Source organism: Pagrus major, chromosome 13 (assembly GCF_040436345.1).
Source record: "Pagrus major chromosome 13, Pma_NU_1.0".
Classification (NCBI taxonomy): domain Eukaryota; kingdom Metazoa; phylum Chordata; class Actinopteri; order Spariformes; family Sparidae; genus Pagrus; species Pagrus major.
Window position 1 is genome coordinate 24,397,145 of NC_133227.1, and position 22,010 is coordinate 24,419,154.

Genomic DNA, 22,010 nt, shown 5'->3' on the forward strand with positions numbered 1-22,010 from the left:
GGAGGACTACTGCAGAATACTACTCGTGTTTAATGGGGCCGTTTTTGAGCATGAGGGTTTTATCCTATTTATGCATATAATGACTTTCTCCAAAGAATGCAGACCCACCTCAAACGTGATCACTTATCTTGCTCGATTGGAGAAGTTAGACTGATTTAAATTTAAAGTTTTCTGTCATTATTTGAAAGCAGCAGTCGATGTTATCGCTCCTATTTCCGAGACATGAAGACACGTGGACAAAGTCACTGGGGAATTATTAGATAGAGGGCATTAAAAGCATGAGACAAGGGAATGCCATAAAGTTCAAAACATTCCAAACTATTTATGAGATGTTATCCTCCTGCCCTTTGCAAAGGTCTGCTAAACCTTGACACCACTTCTTAAATCAATTCACCAAATGTACATTCTGTACAGTAAAGAGCCGGATCACTATGAATCCCTATATTGTTGCATTCTTGCTAAAAAGCATCATAAGGTTGCCTAAGACACCTGAGTCTCAATTGGCACTAAGTTCAAGTTAACGTTCATCATCTTTTATGACAACTTTTTTAAATATTACATTTCAATCCCTTTAAAATGAAAGTTTTATTTAAATTAAAATTTTAATGCTTTAACTGTTCTGAAACTTTGTCCCTGTTGAGCATTAATACCCTCCCAGACGGTGAGGAAATTAAATTAAAGTTAACCTAGACAGGCTCCTATTGACTCTATAGCATCAAAGCTCTATTGTCCACTGTACACATGGCTCTACACACGAGACTCCTTATCTAACCAGATGAAACAGAACCGTCCTTGGCATGCAGGCAGTGAAAAGTGACAGCGTTGTTTGCGTCCTGTATGTCACAGGCCAGGGTCTACTATAGCTTTTATTGGTTGAATCTTCCTCAAAGTTCCCCCAGTGGCACGAAACAGCTGCTACAATGTGATGGGCTGAAGAAATTATGCGGGGCAACCCACAGTCCTAGTAACAGTGTGTCTCATAAACCCCATGGCCCAGAATAAAAACTGCTGATTAATAGCTTGTGCACATTAAAAGCACGATCAGGTTTGAGAGTGCCAACTGTGCTTCTGGCCCCAGTGTGTATTGAAATGTGAGGCAATGCTGAGCAGGACGGAGGGGAGCAGAGGCAGGGTCGTGCTGAAGCAAAGACTTTCTGAGAGCACTGTTAATGAAATAGCACTGACTGTACTGTATGTTATCCATAGCACCCTCAACTATGAATTTCAAAATCGGACAAATGCAAATATATAAGTAGAATGAAAGATATGAAAACTGCTGTTAAAGCAAGCCCGGTGAGGGGTTTGCTGGGGGAATTATTTAGGCATGAACAGTAATACCCTCCATTAAATTTTATGAACTCAATTACCCAGAAAAGGCTGACTCCTTGTAGTGACACTGTTCTAACCTCTGTAGATAAACACGAGATTTCATTATCTTGACAGAAGAATGTGTGAATTTATAGTAACTGAGTTTGGTTTAGTGTTATTTTCCCACAGTTGTGAAGCAAATGTCATTATGGCAGATTGAGAATGTTTGGTTGAGTTTAAGTTCTACCTAAAATAAGGATGAAATTGAGTGATGAAGAAATAAATCTTTCTTGTTGCTGCGACTTGCAAATAGTGTTATAAGCCTGCACTCGCTCCTTGTCTGTTTCATTCCTGTCTATTTCTTGAAAAACAGATGTAACGAGTGCTAAAACTGGGCCTCAGCCAACCTTCAATGGAGACTTCAATTGCCCAAAACTTCCTGAACTCTTTTCTAGTTTCTACAAATCGACACATTTACGCTTGGGCCATTCAGTATCAAAAACCCGTCTGTATTTTTATTGGCAGCTGCAGATTTGGAGGCCTTTAAGCAATGAACATGGCAGCTCGAGGCATGGATCCAGGGCTGAGAAACTCCCAATCCACCAGTGGAGGCGGCAGTCACCTCCAGGAGAATTCTCCCAGGACCAGAGAAGGGAGGTCATGAAAAGGTCCCCAGATTTAACACAAAGTGCCAGCAATGATAAAGTATGCTGCCAAAAAGAAGAAGAATTTCCAACTTGCTCGGCCCATGCTGTATCCACGGGGAGTAAATGAAAACAAGGTTAATGCATTCAGCTCTTATTACCTACGCTGGAGGAGAGCCCATCAGCTGTGTCGAGAGGCAGAAAGGCAAGAAATCAAAACAGCAAGTGATATGCGGGCTGGTATGCACTACAAGATCGCGCTGCCAGGGAAATCTGTTCGGCTCGCTCTTTGGTAATGACTTAGAAAGCATGGCGGGAGAACTTTGTTTCTATGCCGTGTGCACCTGAGCTGAAAGGTCTGCAGCGACATGCTCTTCTGGGAACTTATAGTGGGTGAATTGACTGCTACATTGCCTTTGTGGCCCTCAACAGTTGGCGGAGTCACTGCTGGAGAAATGTCCCAATGAAACAAAATGTTTTCAGACTCCCTGCTGGTTACTCAACCATGGGTGATTGTTTCCAGATTACAAGAGTGCCAAGAAGCCCTCTGTGACCTACAGTGTAATGGGATGGGTCTTTAATCTCCTGTTTTGTTCCCCAGATAGTGTTGTCTTAATAAGTGGCGTGTCTGTGTTTGGATGTAATACCCTCTCTAATAAGACTTAAGCTCCCTTCTCTTCGGATGCCAGCTTGGAGCTCTGGTGCATCGCAGTGTGAGGTCAGGCCGCTCTGCCTCCCAGCTCCCGCATGCCCAGATGGGCCTCCATGACCAATTGCTCCAATGTCAGTCATGTTGACCTGTCAACACCGAGCTTAAACAGCAGGGCAACGGGAATCCTGCCTGCCAGTGGGGTTCCATGGATTCGGTACGGAAAATAATCTCTCAACAAGGACTGCCGGCTGCTGTCTAATGTGCCCATTAGTCATATGGAGCCCCGAAACTTCAATCCATACTGAGGCAGTAACAGCTGAGCTAAAGCAACCCAACAGCCAAGAGCTCTGTGCAGGGGTTGTGAAAGCAGAAGTCAAAAGAGCTTTAAGGAAACACAAGAAAAGATTCCATATAAATTAGCAATATAAGCTTCCTTTGAAGTACCAGAAACCTTAGGATATGTTTGATCTACTGAAACTGTATTTCAATACATATTGCAACTTGTTTTTTAAGCAATAGGGTAAGCCTTTAGAGAGTTCGACTTACTTATCAGCGTTGCCAGGTGTACGATAGAGGTCTAATGTGTATGATAATTCTGCGTTTTGGTCTATGCTGTCGTTCTCTCTCCTACGGCTAGATACTCATGGTGATGTGACTTAGAGGTGAAGCTTGAACTTTCTCAATGAGGTGTGCTGTGTTTTGAATGCACCAGTAAGCCCTGTTATTTATTTAATTAGCTAAGGTTATGAAGAAATAAATCTGTTTTATTATTTTATGTTTTATTATTAAACAAAAAATGTCAGAGAGAAGGACTTATGGACACCCCCCATGTATCATTGCTATATCAGCTTGCTTAAAAAAACTATATGTCGGTAGATTTGTAGGCGTGTAAAAAATGTGGTTAAATATGTGTTCTGTAAAACTACACATTAATGCCATTTTGTTTATCTTGGTTACGACTCATAATAATGTTCCTCAAAATACAATAATTTTAAGCCTCTGGTGTGAGAGTTTAACATTTCCTATTCAGCTTTCAACATTACTTATTTATTGAATTGATGATTAAACATCAATAATAGCACAGCTATTGATGCTGCTAACATAAAACAAATGATTTATTACAAGGAAAACTTAACATCTGGATGGCACCCCTGCCTCTTTACTCTTGCCATAATGTCTCTGTCGACTGAGATGTTGCTTTATGGTTTAATACCATGTGTGTTATTGGAGCGTTACACACTGTGTGTGTTTTATGTTTCCACATTATTTTCTGTTATGTGTGGCTGCAAATTTACATAAAAAATAAATAAATACTGAATTCAACTCAACTCAATTGAACCCACAGATAATTTACCCAAAGATATTTTCTTCACACAAATCGTTAAACCTCTATAGTCCAGCTATAGAGATCAGTAAAAGCAAACTTACATGAATGCAGAGGGAATGACCTCTTTACTTTTGCCAGCAATTATTACCTGGCCCATTTAGCACAATCTGCACAAATCAGTGAAAGTGAATTCATCCCCCCCAAGGCTGCTCTTCCCATAAAACCCCATGCAGTTCCGACACCCCAGCTGCACCTTCAAGTCCGGGAACAAAGCCCATTATTGCTCCTCAGAACGCAGATGCTGTGACAGGTAAATGTTGTCTCAGAAGAAAATGTCCCATGATGACAACATTCACTGCAGGGTGACTATTATCCCTGATTCATCATTCTCATATACTGCGGTGGTTTGCGTATTCCTTGCCTGCAGCTTATCAGCAGCAGCCATTCTCTCTCTGCCTTGTGCTCCTCTTTCTATCTTTCCCCTTCTCCTGCCTTTTTCTCCCTCTGTCCTGCTTCAGCAAATCCCACCAGCCAAATGCTTTACCCCAGAAATCTAATGGAAGTGATTTGACTTCCGATTAATAGGGCTGACAGAGGCAAAACGCCGGGGCAGTGCACTACTGTGCCTATTATGCTAAACACAAGCCGCATGGAAAGAAAGCCCGTGGGGCTTTGGACTGTTTGGTAACAGCAGCTGGTGAGGTAAATACAAAACAAGTTTCTGAGGAGTGACACAAAAATGCAATATCAATACTTCATACTTTATAGAAGCAGTGTGGCACTTCCAATTAAGTCTTGTGTCTTGGTGTAATGGAAGCCAGGATATTATTGGCTTCAGTCTTGACACCTATTATTTGCACTATTTTGTCACTGCAGCAGGCTCCATTTTGATGAACGCCTCTGAATGCGATAATTGTGCTTCTGGTTGGTATCTTCCTGTGAAACAAGGGAATAATTGAATGCTCTGGGACTAAATTGAAGATGTTCTGATCAGGCTTAAGACCCCAGTTTATTAGATTGACACGATAACACCTGAGTGAAAACTTATATCATTTGTCCCCTGTTCCATGGCGCTGCTCATTCCAGTCCCCAATGTGGCCACAAATATTATTTTTTCAAGAGTTCATAAGTCTCTGCTTGATTTATAGACAAACTGTCTACATCTGCCCCCACATAAAGCCTGATCCCTACATTGTTCTCTTCACACTATATAAATATTATATTGTGTTTTCCCAGAATCAGGACATGGCTGCCTAGGGGACGTTCTATAAATACAGCCTGACAGGCTACATGGCTTTTAGGGTCCTCTGTGAATTCACTTGGCTTGCTTGGAGTAAAAGCCTCTGTGTTTCTGCAGCTCTGAGGGATGATCTGTGTGCACCAGCCTCACTGTGATTTGATCTCACTCAGAAGTGGGCTTTTTTCATTTAAAAGTGCCAGCATGTCCGGGGTCTGTCAGAAGTAGAGGAGGGAGAGTGGGGTGAAGTCCTCCATGAGGGAGTTTGCCAGGAGACAATCAGACAGAAACCTCCGGGGATCTGCTATCTTACAAAGAGTAATGCAAATTTCAAGTAGTCACGACAGGAGCTTGTAATTTTGTCCAAAGCTCACTATATACAGAGCACTGTAATTATCCCCCTCCAGAGAATAGGACATGTACAAAGTGGGTACTAAACTTCAATACTTAAGGCACTAAACTGCTTTGATAATACTGAGTATCAACAAATGCCTCGTCATATTGGTACCAAATTTGTTTCTCAAAAGAGAAAATCTCATCGCTGTCAGTGAACCAATAAGCATCCATCATGCTTGTGCTGAGATCTAATAATGCTTTCTAACGTTACATGTCGTAGAAGTATGTAGAAAAAATACTACGCTACTCCCAGAAACTTGGCTCACTAGTTCATCTTGTTTTGCCTTTTTTTAGCACCAGCTGCTTATCTGCACAGATAACTAAGTGAACTTTGTGCTGCTTGTTAGTTACCAACTGGAGCTAACCTCTATCTGCTCGTCAGTGATTCCGATCACCACATCGTCCGGGATAAAAGCCCCGACGCATCCTTTCTTCGCCACCAGTGCGGTGTTGCTTGCAGTCCAACAGTAAAAAGGTGAGGAATAATACTCCTGAAGTTAACAGGGTGGATGGTTGTCAGACTCGGCCTAGCTGCTCTTAAGAACAAAGAAAATAAGGTCTCACTCTGCCACTATTTCCCAGTACCACAAATGTCACCCACACAGTCATTCCGTTCTTCTTCTTCTTCTTCTCCTTCCTTGGATTAGGCAGACTAGACACGACAATGCCGTACTGCTCCCAAACTGTCTGTTATCATATTTCTTTTTGAGTCAAATCCTGTACAGATATTCCGTCAGCTTCTTCATTAAAGTCCAGTTATCCAGGCTGAGTACAGTGCACAGAGTTAAAAACAGTTTCTCCAGCTGCTACCAGGTCTTAGAACAGCCTCTTCCTCCTCATGTAATTTTCTTTTGTTAAAATGGATTTATAAAATGGGGATTGAAAAAAGAATCGTTCAGGAACTGCCCGTATAGTCAAGGTATCCGGACTTGTATGAAACATTGTGTGAAACCCAGCCCTAGATCCCATGAAATATCGTCCTACTGTTTCAAAGTGACAGAGACAGCCGTTGCCCATTGACATCATGTAATCTGATTCGCACTAAGTCCACAAATTTCACAGCATTGTGTGGAATATGTCAAAAAGCGATGCTACAGATCAAAATGACTGAAATTTTGATGAGCGAGTCAACACAGCATCACAGGGCGCAGCTCCCTCAGCCTGCTCACACACTCACTTCACATCATTTTTATTCATTGAATGAGCACGCATGCCAAATCCCTCTTAAAGTTCAAGTAACCAAAACAATTCAAATGCCATGCTTTTTTGGAGCCTTAGTCAAGCAAAGACCCTTCCATTAACCACCGTGAATGGGAACGATGTCACTTTCTGCCTCCGTCCACCAGCCAAACTAGGAGAAAATTCTTGTATGCTCCATATGCACGGTATTAGCATAATCAGAAACAAAACAGTTACTGGCACACAATCACAGCTCATTGAATACCCCCTCAAATCATTTAATTACGAGGCCCCAGTTGAGTATATATTTAAGCCATCATTATCTGCCGAGTGCAATTGTTGTTAGGAGAATCTGCCGTGGCTCATAAAAGAGAATTAAAAAGAATAGTTAAAATTCCCCTCCTTTAACTCAACCTGTTCTGGGGCTCGTTTTAGTTCTGTATAGTGCTAAATCAGCATCCAGGGCTGTGAAAAACCAACCTCATCAGAGTGGCTTTCAGTGAGTATATGGACATAAAGTAGTTCTGCATTATCTCCCCATGCAACTTTACGTATACCACAGAGACATGATACACCAATATACTCGCAAGATAACAAGAAAAACTAAATCCTTTGAAATATATCAGGTAGGTGTTAGATGTGGTTCTGCTATCCTGGTGTTTCTCCCTCCATCCTGACCTCAGATCTGACATGCATTACTTTTGAAGATCCTGTAGTGGTGTGTGTAAGGTGGTGTAGCTTGAGCAACTTGAATTATATATTTCATTGTGTTGTTTCAACACACCACGGATGCTCTGACCTGCAGTGCTAGCTCGCTCAGCGAATGTATAAATGTAGCCTCAAGTCAAAGGAGACACACCACTGATTACAAGCCACAGCTACAAAACCACTCACACGAGTAGCTCAATACAGATTTTTAAAAATCCGTTGACACAGAAAAAAATATCAAATACCAAATAAAGGCAATGCAGAACAACTCAGCCAGTCAACATGGTGCCGGTGGTGATTTAATCATTTAAAAAGCACATTATCCAGACACAGATCAGTCAAATTTGAGAATCATCAGAATGTTTAGACCTTCATTCACCAAAAACAAAGTTTATAAATCACTGAAACAATCGCTGTACAGTATAGTACTATAGAAATCAGAACAAAGTAAATAGTCCATCTTGCCTGCTTTTGAGATACAGCTCACAAGCTTAAAGGAGACATGAGTGTTTTATAGGTTTTTGTGCATGTAAAAGATCAAAGTCTTCACTAACAGGAGATGTTCTCTTCCACACAAAACACTGCTCCTGAAGTGCCTGAAATGCCTTGTCAGTAGTCCCGCCTTTAATTCTGGGACATCTTCATATTCCACTGTGTCACACACTTGCATAATGTATGCCTAGCATTTGGTTTAGCATGTAAGAATTGATTAAGCACAGCTGTTCTGGTGTTGTTGTTAGCGGTCATGGCTCAGGTGTGTGTAAGCTGACCAATCAGAGCTGACTGGGTATTCGGGAGGGGCAGGCTTAAAGAGACAGGAGCTAAAACCGAGGGTTTGGATGGACAGTATGAGAAAACTGATGTGTTTTTGGGGCATTAAACCTCGAAACATAGTCTAGTGGTAACCCAAAATAAAATTATGAACATGAAAATGAGCATAATTTGTCTCCTTTAAACTACAGTGGTTCTGTAACGCAAAACACACCAGCAACCTTCAAAATAAGACAGCATTTGTGAGATTGAAACAGTCTGAAAGGATTGTTGCCAAGCTGTGTTTTCGCTTCTGGGCCACTATTAAACACATCCAAATAACCATTCAAACTTTTGATCATTAATAATGACATTTCCTCTTTTTTCAATTTCTTATTTTTTTTGTTATGTGTTTTGAATCATTGTTGGTGCAGTGAATACCTGGTGAAAATTGTGCCAGCTACAACAGGTTTAAGCTGTTACAGACCAAAAATTGTATTTTTGGCTGTGACATTTGTGACAGACAATTTTTGTAACTCTCCAAAACAGACAATCCGACAATCATGCAAGCTTGACAGAGGGTTTAAATTTCTCTCTCAAGATCTATTTTGTCATCCTTCATGCAACTACTTCTGTCTTTCTTCTGTGTACCAACCAGTCTGACAGAGATTTCCAGGAGAGACAGACTGAAAGCGTGCTCCATTATCTCCACAATTAATTGCAGCGACTACAAAGACACCTAAATTCAAGGTTTTTAAAAGGAGATCACGGAGCCAGTGGGACACAACCAAACAAATCATACAAATGTTTCGGCAAATGAAGAGGTTTACTTTCTTCAAACAATGTTAAGCTATTTACTGCAAGATGTACCATCACTCCACATGTTTCTTGGTATCAGTCACAATTAATTATCTGTCTATCCTCATAGCTTCCACAGTCTAACATAATTGCATTATTTTTGGTTGGCACTGAAACCCCTTACTTAACTCATTTGCTTTAAAGAGGTAAATGACTCTAATTATATATACTGTAAAGTCAAACAGTTAAACGTTCAGAGCGAACAGTGGAGGTTACCATGTCACAGTAGTAGCATGAATAAATGCTAATTACTGAGAAGTTCTTGTATTACTGTTGCATAAAACTCCTGGAATGTGAATGTTATCAAAGGAGAGAAAATACATTAAGATCATGATTTCTGATTTCTGATACTCTAATACGTCAGTATGTTGGGTCTTTGAATGAGACCATAGTTCTCATGGCATGCCACTATGCAAACACATGAGGAACCATATAGAATGCTATTATTTCAGCTTACACTTTAAGACTGTAAGACAGGATTGTTTCACATGCAGGTCTTCCCATAAATGCCAAAATCATCGACCGTTCGAATGCATTTTTATAGCAAATGGGCAATTTTAGCAGGGCAACATGCACAAACAAGACCACAGCAGCAACAGCCTCTATGAATACAAGATGTAACATTTTGTGAGTATATTATAGATTGACCTGCACCGATTAATCTATGAATCCTTTAGTTATCAACTATTCAGTTAACTATTTTGATAGCTAACTCATTGTTTTTCAAGAGAGAAAGGTCAAATTTCTCTGATTCCAGCTTCTTGGAGCACAGTGGCACAATGGTTAGCACTGTTGCCTCACACTATCAAGGTCCTGGCTTTAAATCCCGGCTGGGGCCTTTTTGTGTGAAATTAACATGTTCTTCCTGTGCTTGCGTGGGTTTCCTCTGGGTGATTTGGCTTCCACCACCATCAAAACACGAATAATAGGTTAATTCTCTGGTCAGTGCCCTTGACCAAGGCACTGGCTTAGATCTGGAGTTGGTCCCTGGGTGCCGTATGTTGGCTGCTGACTGCTCTTCCGGGACGTTGCTGTTCATTGTATGGTTATATGTGATAAACAAAGATTCTCCTTGTTCTCCTTAAATGTGAATGTTTTCTGGTTTCTTTACAACTCTGTGCTAGTAAATTGAATATGTTTGGATTGTGGTCTATAAAATGTCAGAAAATGGTGAAGAACGTTAATCAACATCTAATCAATTAAGGAAAATAAATCAACAATGAAATTAATGGTTTGTTGCAGCCCTAGTAGATTACGCAATGAAAGCCGTTCAAACAGCCACGATGTAAATGAATCAGACTGTACATCACGAAAAAGTTGGCATATAAGCCTTTAAAAGATCCAACAATTAAACCATCAAGCATGTTAATGGACTACAGGAATCAAATACTAAAATGTTGTATTGTTTAAAACCATGTTTCTTCCTCTATCTGCAGTCTAACCATTAACAGCACAATTATTATGGTGTTGGAAAACATGTAACTCAAATGCATTTAACAGATGATGTGCCATTCAAGACTCGGTGCAAATGATTTTTAGAAAACACTGAAATCACCACTTCAGACACCAGATGTCACATGAAGACACTTAGTGATCCAATCACACTAGATTACCACCCAAAATCATTACAAGTGTCGGATCAGCCCTTAAGAGGAAATGTTCAGTAAGAGTTCTGAAATGCTGTATTTCATGGGAGCATGCAGTCGACTTATTTTCAGGGTACAAGAGGAGTTTAATTATTTTAATGCATGAATAAAAATGTTACATAAGCATATGTATTAGAGGAAGCTGCATTAAGAATTATTGCAGCTGAAAATGAAATGAAACCACTACAGCAGTATTTCATCTAGAATCTCACCATGCCACTATATACTGTATGGGGAATAACTTGTTTACTGGCATACTGTATATTGTAAATGGAACTGGATAAAGGTGTTCCAGATTTTATCTCCCTTTAGCACACATTTCAAAGTGTGAGCTGTATAAAATCTTTTGTACGTGTCTCACAAAGCTGAGGGGGAATTTGGATGCTGTCCTGTTACCTGAAAGCCAACACTGTTAGTGCCAGCTCCTGCAGACTAAATCGGCAGCAAGGAGGGTTTTATGCAAAGCACATCTTCAGAGTTAGACTCTCCTGCACATATTTGAATCATTTATTCAGATGCACGATGACTTAATAAGGGCTCCTTATTCATTCCTGGTGACACACGGTTTGATGGTTTATTTGTGGGTTTCTCTGCACATTTACTACTGCACACTTTCCAGCCTCCTTGGAACAGTCCTGCTGTGAGTGGAGGAGTTAGGGCCATTTTCCTGGCTCCAAACCACAGCATACCTACAGTCTGGTGGAGCTTATTAATTAATCACGTAACTATGTTCCATAACCTGGGGATTACAGCAAGCATGAGTCTCATAACCATCTGTGCACTTCTTAAACCTAAAGGCAGTCAGAGTCTTTGACTCAGAGACTAAAAACGTTTGACTGAACTGCACAAAAAGTAAGCTGAATTTAGTGCTTTAAGCCTGGTACACACCTACTGCATCAGTGGTTTGACTTGAACCAAAGGTTCTGTTTAATTCACATGCTGTGCTCCCCACCTGCTGTTGCAGTTACAGTGGGTTTCAGGTTATCAGCTTGTCATCAAATTTGACGTGTATGTCTGACCACAAGTGCCACAATATCTGCTACATTGCCAGCAGTTGAAAGTGTATCAGCTCATTTCTGCATATATACTACAATATATCTTAGAACCAAAACATCAAATGTGTTAAAAGCTCCAATTTATTGCACAGTATAACTCCAATAGCATCTGCACTGTGTAATAGACTGCAAATTCCAAAGGCGGCAACAGTTTGCCTGTTTATGTGGCATTGCCTTGGCCTGCTATGTTGAAATATTGATGCCCGATGCATTCACACAACACAAGGACACAGTTGGAATATAACAGATATGGAAAGGGCAATCCCAATGGTTTTCGAATGTTTCGGCCAGTTGATTTCACACAGTACATTACATCACAGCATTGTCTATCACATGCTAGGTTATTGAGTTTTAGAAATCTGAAGCCAATTTTTCTACTGTTTCAAGCTGCCAATGAACTAAATAGTTTAGAGATTTTTGCTATCAGGTCAGACTCTTACATGACCCCTAAAAGATTTGATAATCCAAGGCCCAATCCCATTAAAACTGTTGACCCTACTTCTTAGCCCTAGCCCCCCATTTTCAATGTTTGTGCCTAGGGGTAGGGTTTCCCAATTCTAGGGCAAAGTGTTAGGGCTACATGGCCTTCCAAACCAAGGGCCATGTAGAGAAGTCATCACAGATACAGACAACATATTGGAAATGTCAAACTGCATCTGACTACATAAACATCATCGACGACAGCGTCTTGAAGGGTTATCCTATTTCATAGGAGATTTCAACCACTACCCCTCTTACCTCTTTTCTGTGAGGAGAAAGGGCACTTGAAAATGAGGTGTACATAACTTGAGCAAGTTTCACAAGTCTGCAATTATTTTTACACTGAATGAATGGAAGCCAATGGCTGCCTGGAAAATTGGTCAGCCAGTCATTAAACAGCCAAAACTTGCACTCACACTAGTATGATTCTTCAAGCATGCAAAAGCAAGGGTCAGTTCCATGCCAGCCAGACTCTTGATTAGTCTCTCCACACCAAACCCACCACTACTGTGTGGATATTTGACTTTTTTCCCCCAATACTGGACCATCATAGCGTTCTTTTTCCGCACCCCTGGAGTGAAGAACATCTGCTGTGAAAAGCTAATTTACATCTGTAGTGTAAAGTTAACTGCCTCGAAATGTGGATATGCCAGTCTTCATATCTCACATTCACTTATACACACTGAAGAAGCAATTTCTTCCCAGTGTATGTTAAGAATGCAGCGGAAGTTGAACATGTTTTAAAGAAGGGGGAAAAAAACTAATTTCAAATTAGCTTCAAAATTTCTGTGGCTCAGTAATACTTTAATGCTTGTCTTTTTCACATCATCAAGTGCCCTTGGGGAACCAATTAAAAATAATATGAATGATATTGCTTTTCCCCACTGCACACACAATACCTCTTCACAGGCCATCTGGTTTTATGGATTGATCTAAGAATGCGAGAAATAAAAGAGGTTTAATCTGCCTGCTATTATTAAAAACTGAAGCCTTCACTCCACTGCAGCTCTCTGTAGCTGTCACGTCATCAGACTTTACAAAAACATGTCAACAGCCCCCAATTGAATGGTAAGACTGATTCAAGTGAGAGTAATACAGCTGCACTTGACAGGAATACCATGGCAATATAGGGAGGAGGATAGTTTTCTTTTTGTGTAAAGGAAAGTGCAAGTTCAAAGAGGTCAGCTCTCAGACCAAGTTCCATTCCCTAGAAATAAATTGTAATTAATGCATTAGCAATTGTGAAATTCAATTTAAAAATCTTGGAAATTAAATAAAAGGAAGCATCTTTGAAGCCACAAGCATTACAGCAGTAGGATGACGGATTAGGGTCCCATTACTCACCATTTGTTATTCAATAAATCATTAATGGTCTCTATGAATAGCAAGAGTGATGGACAAGAGTTAGAGAGAGCAGAAGGCAGTGTTGCTGATGCATCAAAATGTGTGCAAGTATGGGCCCGAGCAGCCATGCATACTCCACAATGCAATAAATAATGTATAGCTTTTGGGTGTTGACTTGCTGCTGGGTCAAAGCTTCTTGACAGCTTCTCAGCTCAGAAATGGGCTCTTTCAATCACTCGATTTGCTTTTTAATTAAGACCTTTGGATTGTTTCTGCATGTCTTTTTTTTTTTCATAAAGATGGACAAACATTTGCGTTAATGCTGACCCAAAACAAAAAACGTCAGCTAGTGACCACTGGAGTTTTTTTTCCACAATCTACGATACAAACACCAAGCAGTAGAGACAATTTACATACTGTGTAAGCTGAATATATGTCAGATGTCCACTTGCAGCTCAGTGAAAGTCACTGGCGTTAAAACACAAAGTAAACAAAGAAGCATTTTGTGTTTGATGGCTTATCCTATGACTTGCTAAGATTTTCTCCACCAGCCAGTTTGGTGTTATCTAGCTTAGCTAAACTGGATGCGAAATCTTTAACATATATTCAATGTCTTATCTGTTGAGGCATTTTGTCATGTACCCCTCCTCAAGTGGAGCACTGAGGATAAGGGTCATATAGTTTTAATTCTTACAGCCCTATGGTATTAGGACTAAAAATATTCTACATAAACAGGCAAGTGTGAACATGCTCAGTCATGCTTCAGTATGCCCTGTAGATTTCACCCTGACAGTGCTACTAGATTAAGTGTCAAAGATTTCATCTCTGGTCCAAACTGTTGGAGAGATAAATGGAGAGATGGACCGACCTGACCCTTCTTAGGCTTGGCTTCTGACTGAAAGAAATGAGAATTTAAGTTTTTCAGTATTTATACATGTTAGTTTTCTGATCTTAATGTTAGGCAAGTGCATGGGGGTTTTTTTTCTTAATAAGTAGTGGCAAAAATGATTTCAGATGAATAATGAATAAATCTGCTTCTACAATATCTCTCCTCTCCATCACTCTCCCTTTAAGGATTGATGCTTCATTGCCGTGGGGGTGTAGTTGTCACCCTGGCAAAGGGTTGGTACCATCCTTACAACCTTAGACAGCAAGCCCTGCAGTGACTTCCCCCTTCCCTTCCGATATCATTCATCTGTGTGCAGTGATCCTCACAAGACTCGCTGCTGTGTCGTGTGGAGATTCCCTGCTCTGTTCAAAAACTGAACTGCGAAATAAATAGATGAATAAATAAATCAAATAGGCTGGGCAAAAATAGAGAGATTGGGGCCAAGAGAACAAATTGCAAGGTGGGCCAAAGTTGAAAGATAGCGACATCAACAAATTGAACACAGTTGGGAGACTGGGCCAGAGGAACGTATCTGATCACCTGTGAAATTAGGCCACAGAGTAAAAGACATGTTAGAGGTCCCACTACATTTCTCTGTAAATACTGCTCATTGGAGGTGAATCTAAGGGTATTTGAGTCATGTTGCAGTTAATTCTTCTAGTCAATTCTAGTCATTTTACAAATGATACAAAAACCATGTTTACTTAGATATTAATCTGACCACTTCAAAGACAACTAAATTAATCACTGTGCCATTTTGGAGCCTGGATTAGGTTTACCAAGAAGGAACATCTATAAACACTAATAACATGCAAGTGCAAGGCTAGTACAAGTCCTACATACCGACACCTGATGACTTAGTCAATTTCTTGCACATATTGGATCTTTGTCAGATCACAGCACCATCTTTGTCATGCGTTGGAGCCAGAAAATCCAAATTTGAGCAAAGGGGTAGAGCCTGGGTGGAGTTTACACAGGATGCAAGAGGCAACCAGCCAGCAAACACAGGCCATAATGCGGTTCTCTTCAAGCCTCAATATTTGTAAAAGATAATTCTGAACTTGAGTTGACTTTTTGCCCGCTTGGCGGTCCTTTAGGTCAAAACAAATTTGAACTAAATTGCTGAGATCTGGCAGCATGGTAACACCACTAAAAAGAAGTCCAACAAGGCAAGAAACACTTGATGAGACAGGTTTTAAACAAATCTCAAGTTGAACGAAAAACTTTCAAGGAGAAAGCAAATGTGAAAGGCTAAAGTATTAAACAAACTGTCCATTGTCCATCACACTTTGGCTGTGTTGTGCATGATCACAGTTCCCCTGTACAAAAAGGAAAAAATACCAACATTTCTGGTCAGTTTTACTTCCACAAAGTAGTTTAAATAACCTGGATAAACAACCTGACTGATTTCTGGTATTGATGTCACCGTGTTCCCAAATTAACGATGACTCACATTAGTCCCTGCAACAGATGTACTTAAAACGAGAATAATTCATGAAACTAAGGCTGACAGATACCAAAAGGAACTAATGCAAGGTTGATGCCCGCTGTAGAAGGAAGAAACAGACTGAACATATGGGCCAGCTTTTGTAATCAGGGCCTAGGTGAGCTCTATCAGCTGACGACCCTCCTATGTCAGCCAACTGCCTACTGAGGTTGCCAGGACAGCATTCAAGACAGTGGGAGGGGCGTCACAAAGCCAGAACTTGTTGTGGGAAAAAATCATTGGGGCACATGGGGAACTGCAGCTACAGGAGCTCTGCAGTGGTTTCAGTACTCAGTCATGGTGGTTGCCACTTGGAACACATAAAAACAGCTCGCTGATGGTGTGCGATTGGGGAGATATCTGTGCAGCTGGACACTGCTGCCTCAGCAACAGTGCTATATCACAGCATGTTACACACAGAGTGGATATAAGTCTCTGAGCCCAGAGTTCTCACACAGGTCTTTCCATCAGCCTCATTGCCAGTTAATAAAACCTGAACTGATAAGATGAGAATATGCATCATCGCACTTTGGGATTCAGCCATTTCGCTTAAAGACAATGTCGGGCCCAAAAGAGCGGTTCAATTTCCGCCTTCATTAATCTAATCTGAAATTGAGAAATGACTTGATGATGGCAATCCTGCACTGTCACATTGAAGTCGTACCTTTCTCCTTCGCACATTCATACAGACGGATACATCAGGCATCATAGGGGGGTGGCCACGGGACAAAGCCTTATTTGGCAGGATGCAAAAAACGTATCCTTCATTTCAGGCTGGCATCAGATTGAGCCTTCAGACATACTCACTCACTTTCTCCAGCCTTTGTATGAAAATGCCTCTGCAGCAGCACTCCTTCACTCCCTCCCTCCCTCTCTCTATCCTTCTCCCCTTTCTCCCTGCAGCCTTCCAGACAGATAAATGGGAGGGAGTCAGACTGAATGAGGTTTTCTCGAATGATCCTACTTCCACACCAGCAAACCAATTACCATGACTAAGATAAACCCCTCCAGCACCCCTTCCAACCCCCCCTCCCACAACTTCCCCACCTCTTTCCAGGCAGAAAGAGTCAGCCATTGTTGTGGCTCTGCATTTCTGCCATGGCCCCTGGGGGGGAGTCAAAAGTCAGCCTGTAGTCACTTTTCTGCCTCTCCAACATGACACGAAGGCACACATAAGCACAGACCACAAAAACATTGAGAGGAATTTCCACAGAAAAATGACATTTCCATCTAGCCACTTCATTAGCATTTTTCTCTCAGTATCTTAAAACTGAGAAATGTCAAAACCATGCCTGCAGGCTATAAGTCGCAGCGCTGTGTGATGAGTAGGTCTTGTTTTGGTGCCAAACTTAGGGGCAGGGACCAAAGCAGCCTTTGATTTATTCCTCTTGCCATACTGCTACTCACTTCATGATTAATGCCTTCTTGAACATTTTGTCTCTCTTCACATTCTTACAAAGGCTGCATAGTGGTTCACATTTACTTGTCCATTTTCATTTCTAATTTAGAGAAAATAGATGTCACCAATACTATTGTCGCTGAAGCTTTTTTTTTTATCAAACTCTGTCAAACTATGATAAGTGTTAAATGCATTGCTTGTGTGTTTGTTGTGTCATGTTGTCCTTCAGTGCTGCAAGTTCTTGTTTGGTTGGAGCTGGAGGCCACCAAGAAACTGGAGGCAGCTGTCGTCTCCATGTTAAACAATAGCGGTTTTCCATTGGCACTTTTCGTCGACCAGTTTAAATACGCCAAGTTGTGTTGAGTCACAACCAATGTGGTCATCTATGGAGTGGGTTGCAGTGATGTCAGATGGGCTTTGTCATCATTCAGGGACAAATGGTAGCTTTCTTGTCCTCTTCTAGATCCGTTTTAGAGGGGAGGCTCCCTCTCACCATGCAGCACCTTGTGTTAAGCTAGAATTTCTGATTTTCTGCACAGTTTATTTGGTATCATATTACAACTCTGGAAAGTAAAGACAGCAACAATAACTATCTTCATCTCAGTGGTCTTGACATAGACATTAGAAATGTGTTTTGTACCTTACAAGGATTCTCTTAGGAATGTGCATATTGGATTGGCCAATGCAGTACAATGCTGAATGATGAATTCCTCATAGAATTACTAAATATGCCATGTTTGACCTGAGGTAACGTCAGATGTAAGACCACAGGGTCATTAAAATCTAATGGACATATCCCCTGAAGATTGCAAATGTTCTCGACATGTTTCATGAAAATCTTACTCGTTTCATTATGTGATATCTTGTATGCAAAGTTGATATTTTGCTCTGGTGATGGCTGAGAAAGGTCAGGGGAGTCAGCATCCTCTAGGCACCACAAATAGCGAGAGCAAATTACAGTCACAGAAAACTGGCCCCTGGATGTCAAAATCTCTTGCTCTACATCAAGATGATGGATGGGTGAACAAAACAACTATGTCACCCTTTGGTCCTGCTGGTAGCAGGACAACAAGAACAAGAGACTTCATTTGACGCAGCCTACAGATATGTGGGTTGAGATTAAGAACACAAATATAGCTTTGGTAGCAAAACATAAATGAAAGCTGTGGCATACTAGCAATGGTATGAATACTGTATTACTGCCACTGGAAAAAAAAGACGTTTACTGTAGCCTTCTGGCTAAGGGCATATCCATTTAAAAACAATTGGAGCTCACTGACAATGACTGCTTATTGTAGTGCAGCCAGTGAAAGGTGCCCCTTCCTCTTGGCAGGGTTACAGCTGCTTACAGTACTGCTACACCCCCTGTGCTCAAGGTTAAACTGACCTGGAGACTCTACGTGGGCTGCTGGGCACTTGGCCACACAGTGTTAGCAAAACATGAGGCCTGATAAATGAACTCATCCATCTTAGTTGAGCCCTGCCACATATAGTTTGTCCTGGACAATGCTACCGAACAGCAATAATTAAAACAACCTGGAAAGGGGGCTTCAGTGATAGTTTTAGTTAACAAGAATGATGATGATTAAAGGCCGATGTATGATTAAGCCATACGCAGAGGGAGTGCTTTGAAGACAAGGAAAATATAGTTATAGTTAGTTATAGTTATTTTTTTACAAACACCAAACTCATAATCTCTGGAGAGCTTGAAAACCTGAACACAAAAATAGGGAAAAGATATTTTGACTGTCATTCTGTCGATCTAATGTTTTAATATTTGGAATGCTCACAGAGGCAAAGACGAAATAACTGCAGAGTTTATTAGAAAATGATATTATTTTTTCAACATAGGTCTGATTTTTATAAACTTATCCATTAATCCTATAAGTTGTGTTCACAATGCAATCACCTGTAGAGATTTCATGGAAAGGAACTCAGAACTTGTCTCAGTGTCCATTCTGCAGACTTTAGGTGCTAGACCCTTCAATGATACAGCCAATCATCCATGATATTCTATGGCATGCTATCATTTTAGCTGTTTTGAACAGCTGTGAGCTTTAAAAGCAATCTACATCAATATTTCAGCATCACCACCAAAAACATAAAGCTATTTTGAAAGTCTTTTGATGAAGTTACTTTTTTTTTATCCTTATTTTATTTAATTAATGATAAATGGTCATTTGGTGGTCCAAATGTGTGCAACAGTAGCTTACAGGGAACACTGCTGGCCAAGCAAAAATAAGGATGAGAGCCGATGTACCAGGGTAAAAGGTCACTGGCAAGAAGTTGGTGGTGGTGTGAGTTTGACAAGTGGAGTAATTGATCATGAGGGAGTCCACTCTCCTCGTTACTCCCTCTAGTCCCACACTGCAAACTGCGGAAGCTGCTGAGCAATCCAGAAAAGACGGCATCAGCAAGATTCTTTGCAACGCAGCCAATGCTCTTTGTATTTATACTTTTGCTTTCTCCTCCTTTCCCTCTTTTCTGCCTCCAAAAAAAGTGAGACCTGCTGTGAAATGCTGTAATCCAGATGCCGTGACAACGCTTTTGTCTGCGAACCACCAGAGGCATTGCTTATTTTTCAGAGGAAAAAAAGTTGGCTCTTTTTGATGAACTCAAAGTAGTTCTCATATGCGAGAATGTAGAGGAAGGTACACAGCTGCTTATGATGTCTCGTGTAAATCTCCTACGTGGGGTCTCGCTTCATATTATCTAGGAAGAAGTAGAGCTCCACAGTGTGCCTTTCTGGCACCTGGACTATTCATTAGCAATTGTCAACATGATTTAGTGCTCTCCTGCCTTGCCTTCTTTCCATTTAGTTGAGATCATAGTTTAGTAAGCGTGAAAACCCCCAATCCAAAAGCGTGGACTTTTTAATTTGACAACAGCTCATAAAAGTTAACAACCTCACTAGGTAGCATGGGATTAATAAAGCTGTTTAAGAGTTTAATGAAGATTATTTCTTGACTCAGTTCAATTTTAGATGAAATGTGTCAGCAAAAGCTGTGGTGTTGGACCGTGAAGCCATGGTCATAATCCAAGGTCAGCTCAAACAGTGATTGGTCTATAACTGACTGTTGAGTCAAGGCTATGGGAGATGGTTTGAAACTGTGCATCCCAGCAGTCTTGAACAAAAAGGATTTTCCAAAAAGATTTATCTTTCTATAAACCTGTGCTGCTCACATTGGGTTTCTCCTGCTGTATTTGCTATAAAATCTTAACACCTCATTATTTTAACAAAGGCACAAAGACGTTTTTTTTTTCAAGCATCCAAACTCATCCCATGAGGTTTGACAAGCCTAATGGGAGGTAGGGTAGAATCAGAAGAAGAATGAAAAAAGGCAACCCTTTAAACCAGCTCAGCTTCAGTGAGTGGGTGCGTTTAGCTGGCTGTTAGCATAAGCTCCCCATCATGTCCTACTGAAAGCAAACATTTCTGAATGCCTGCCAAAAAACATCAGCCACAGCATGAACCATTACATTACGCAGCTAATGAAAAATATCCTTGTTTTGTGCAATTAGTAAGGGAGAGGAAAGCAATTAACATCTGGTTATTAAATCTACTTACTGGCTACCACCAACAGGTAGAGCTTTTAGCTATCATGACCACACACAAATAATGATATTTCTAGGTTCAGAAAAAACATGACAGCATTAACTATCCTTGTTGGGTGGCAAACAAAAACAACACATAAAATGTTGGAGTTAAGGTGATGGGGCACCTCAGTCTTCCGTAACAGCTTCTGTGGTCCATGGAATAGATTCTACAAGAGCTGAAACTCTGCTGGAGGGTTTTCGTCAGTCAGTGTTTTTAGTTTTTATAATGGAAGTGACGTCTAAGGGTTTGGTCACGCTTACATTTAAGCCCAATCTCAATACACCCCTTGCCCCCACCACTTAGCCCGACCCCCTCGTTTTGCGTGTGCATGCTTAAGGTTAGGGTGTCCGATTCTTGCTGGGATAGAGGGGTAGGGTGAAGCGTTAGAGCACACTTCAAACCAAATGTAGAATTCTCTGTCATTTCAATACACTATGGTCCTTTACTTCATAACAAGCATAAAACAATTGCTACCAGTTTGCTGATGTCTCTGTAGCTAATTAGCTAGCTAGCTAACATTACATTGTTATTACTGATTTGTGCATGACAGTCCCCTATTTTGACCTATTTCAATGTTGCATTCCCCCCTTTGATGGCACTTAACACCATAAATTCAACCAAGGTCCAGCAGTGGAGTTGATGCACTTGGCGCCACTCTCCTCATATCATTGCAGATTGGGGCATGGGTGTCTAACGTTAGCCTATAAAGCACTGCTAGTGGCCAGGTAATGAAGCAGTGATTTTTTATTTGATGACTTGATGGACACTGTGAACTACTGGTGAGCGACTGGCTAGCATCCATGCCTTCTTTCACCATCAGATAAATGGCAAACAGCAGTGAGATTACACTAGGATTGTTGCAGTAACGTAAAAGAAATCACCATTGTTTAAGACAGCAAATTGGAAATATTTGGCTGCGTCTGTTTACATGAACGCCACAATTACTGATGATGTAAGAGGGTCTTGAAAGGTTGCCCCATTTCATATTTGAGATTTCAATCACTACCCCTTGTAACTCTGTTCTGAGGGGCACAGGACACTCGATTAGTGAATT

At 40.9% G+C, this 22,010-nt stretch overlaps 1 protein-coding gene across 1 annotated transcript in view; it reads right to left on the reverse strand.

Annotated features, from left to right (window-relative positions):
- cadm1a (cell adhesion molecule 1a) overlaps positions 1 to 22,010 on the reverse strand; it is a 399,976-nt gene that overhangs the window by 322,272 nt on the left and 55,694 nt on the right. The gene's annotated exons all lie outside the window — the stretch shown is intronic.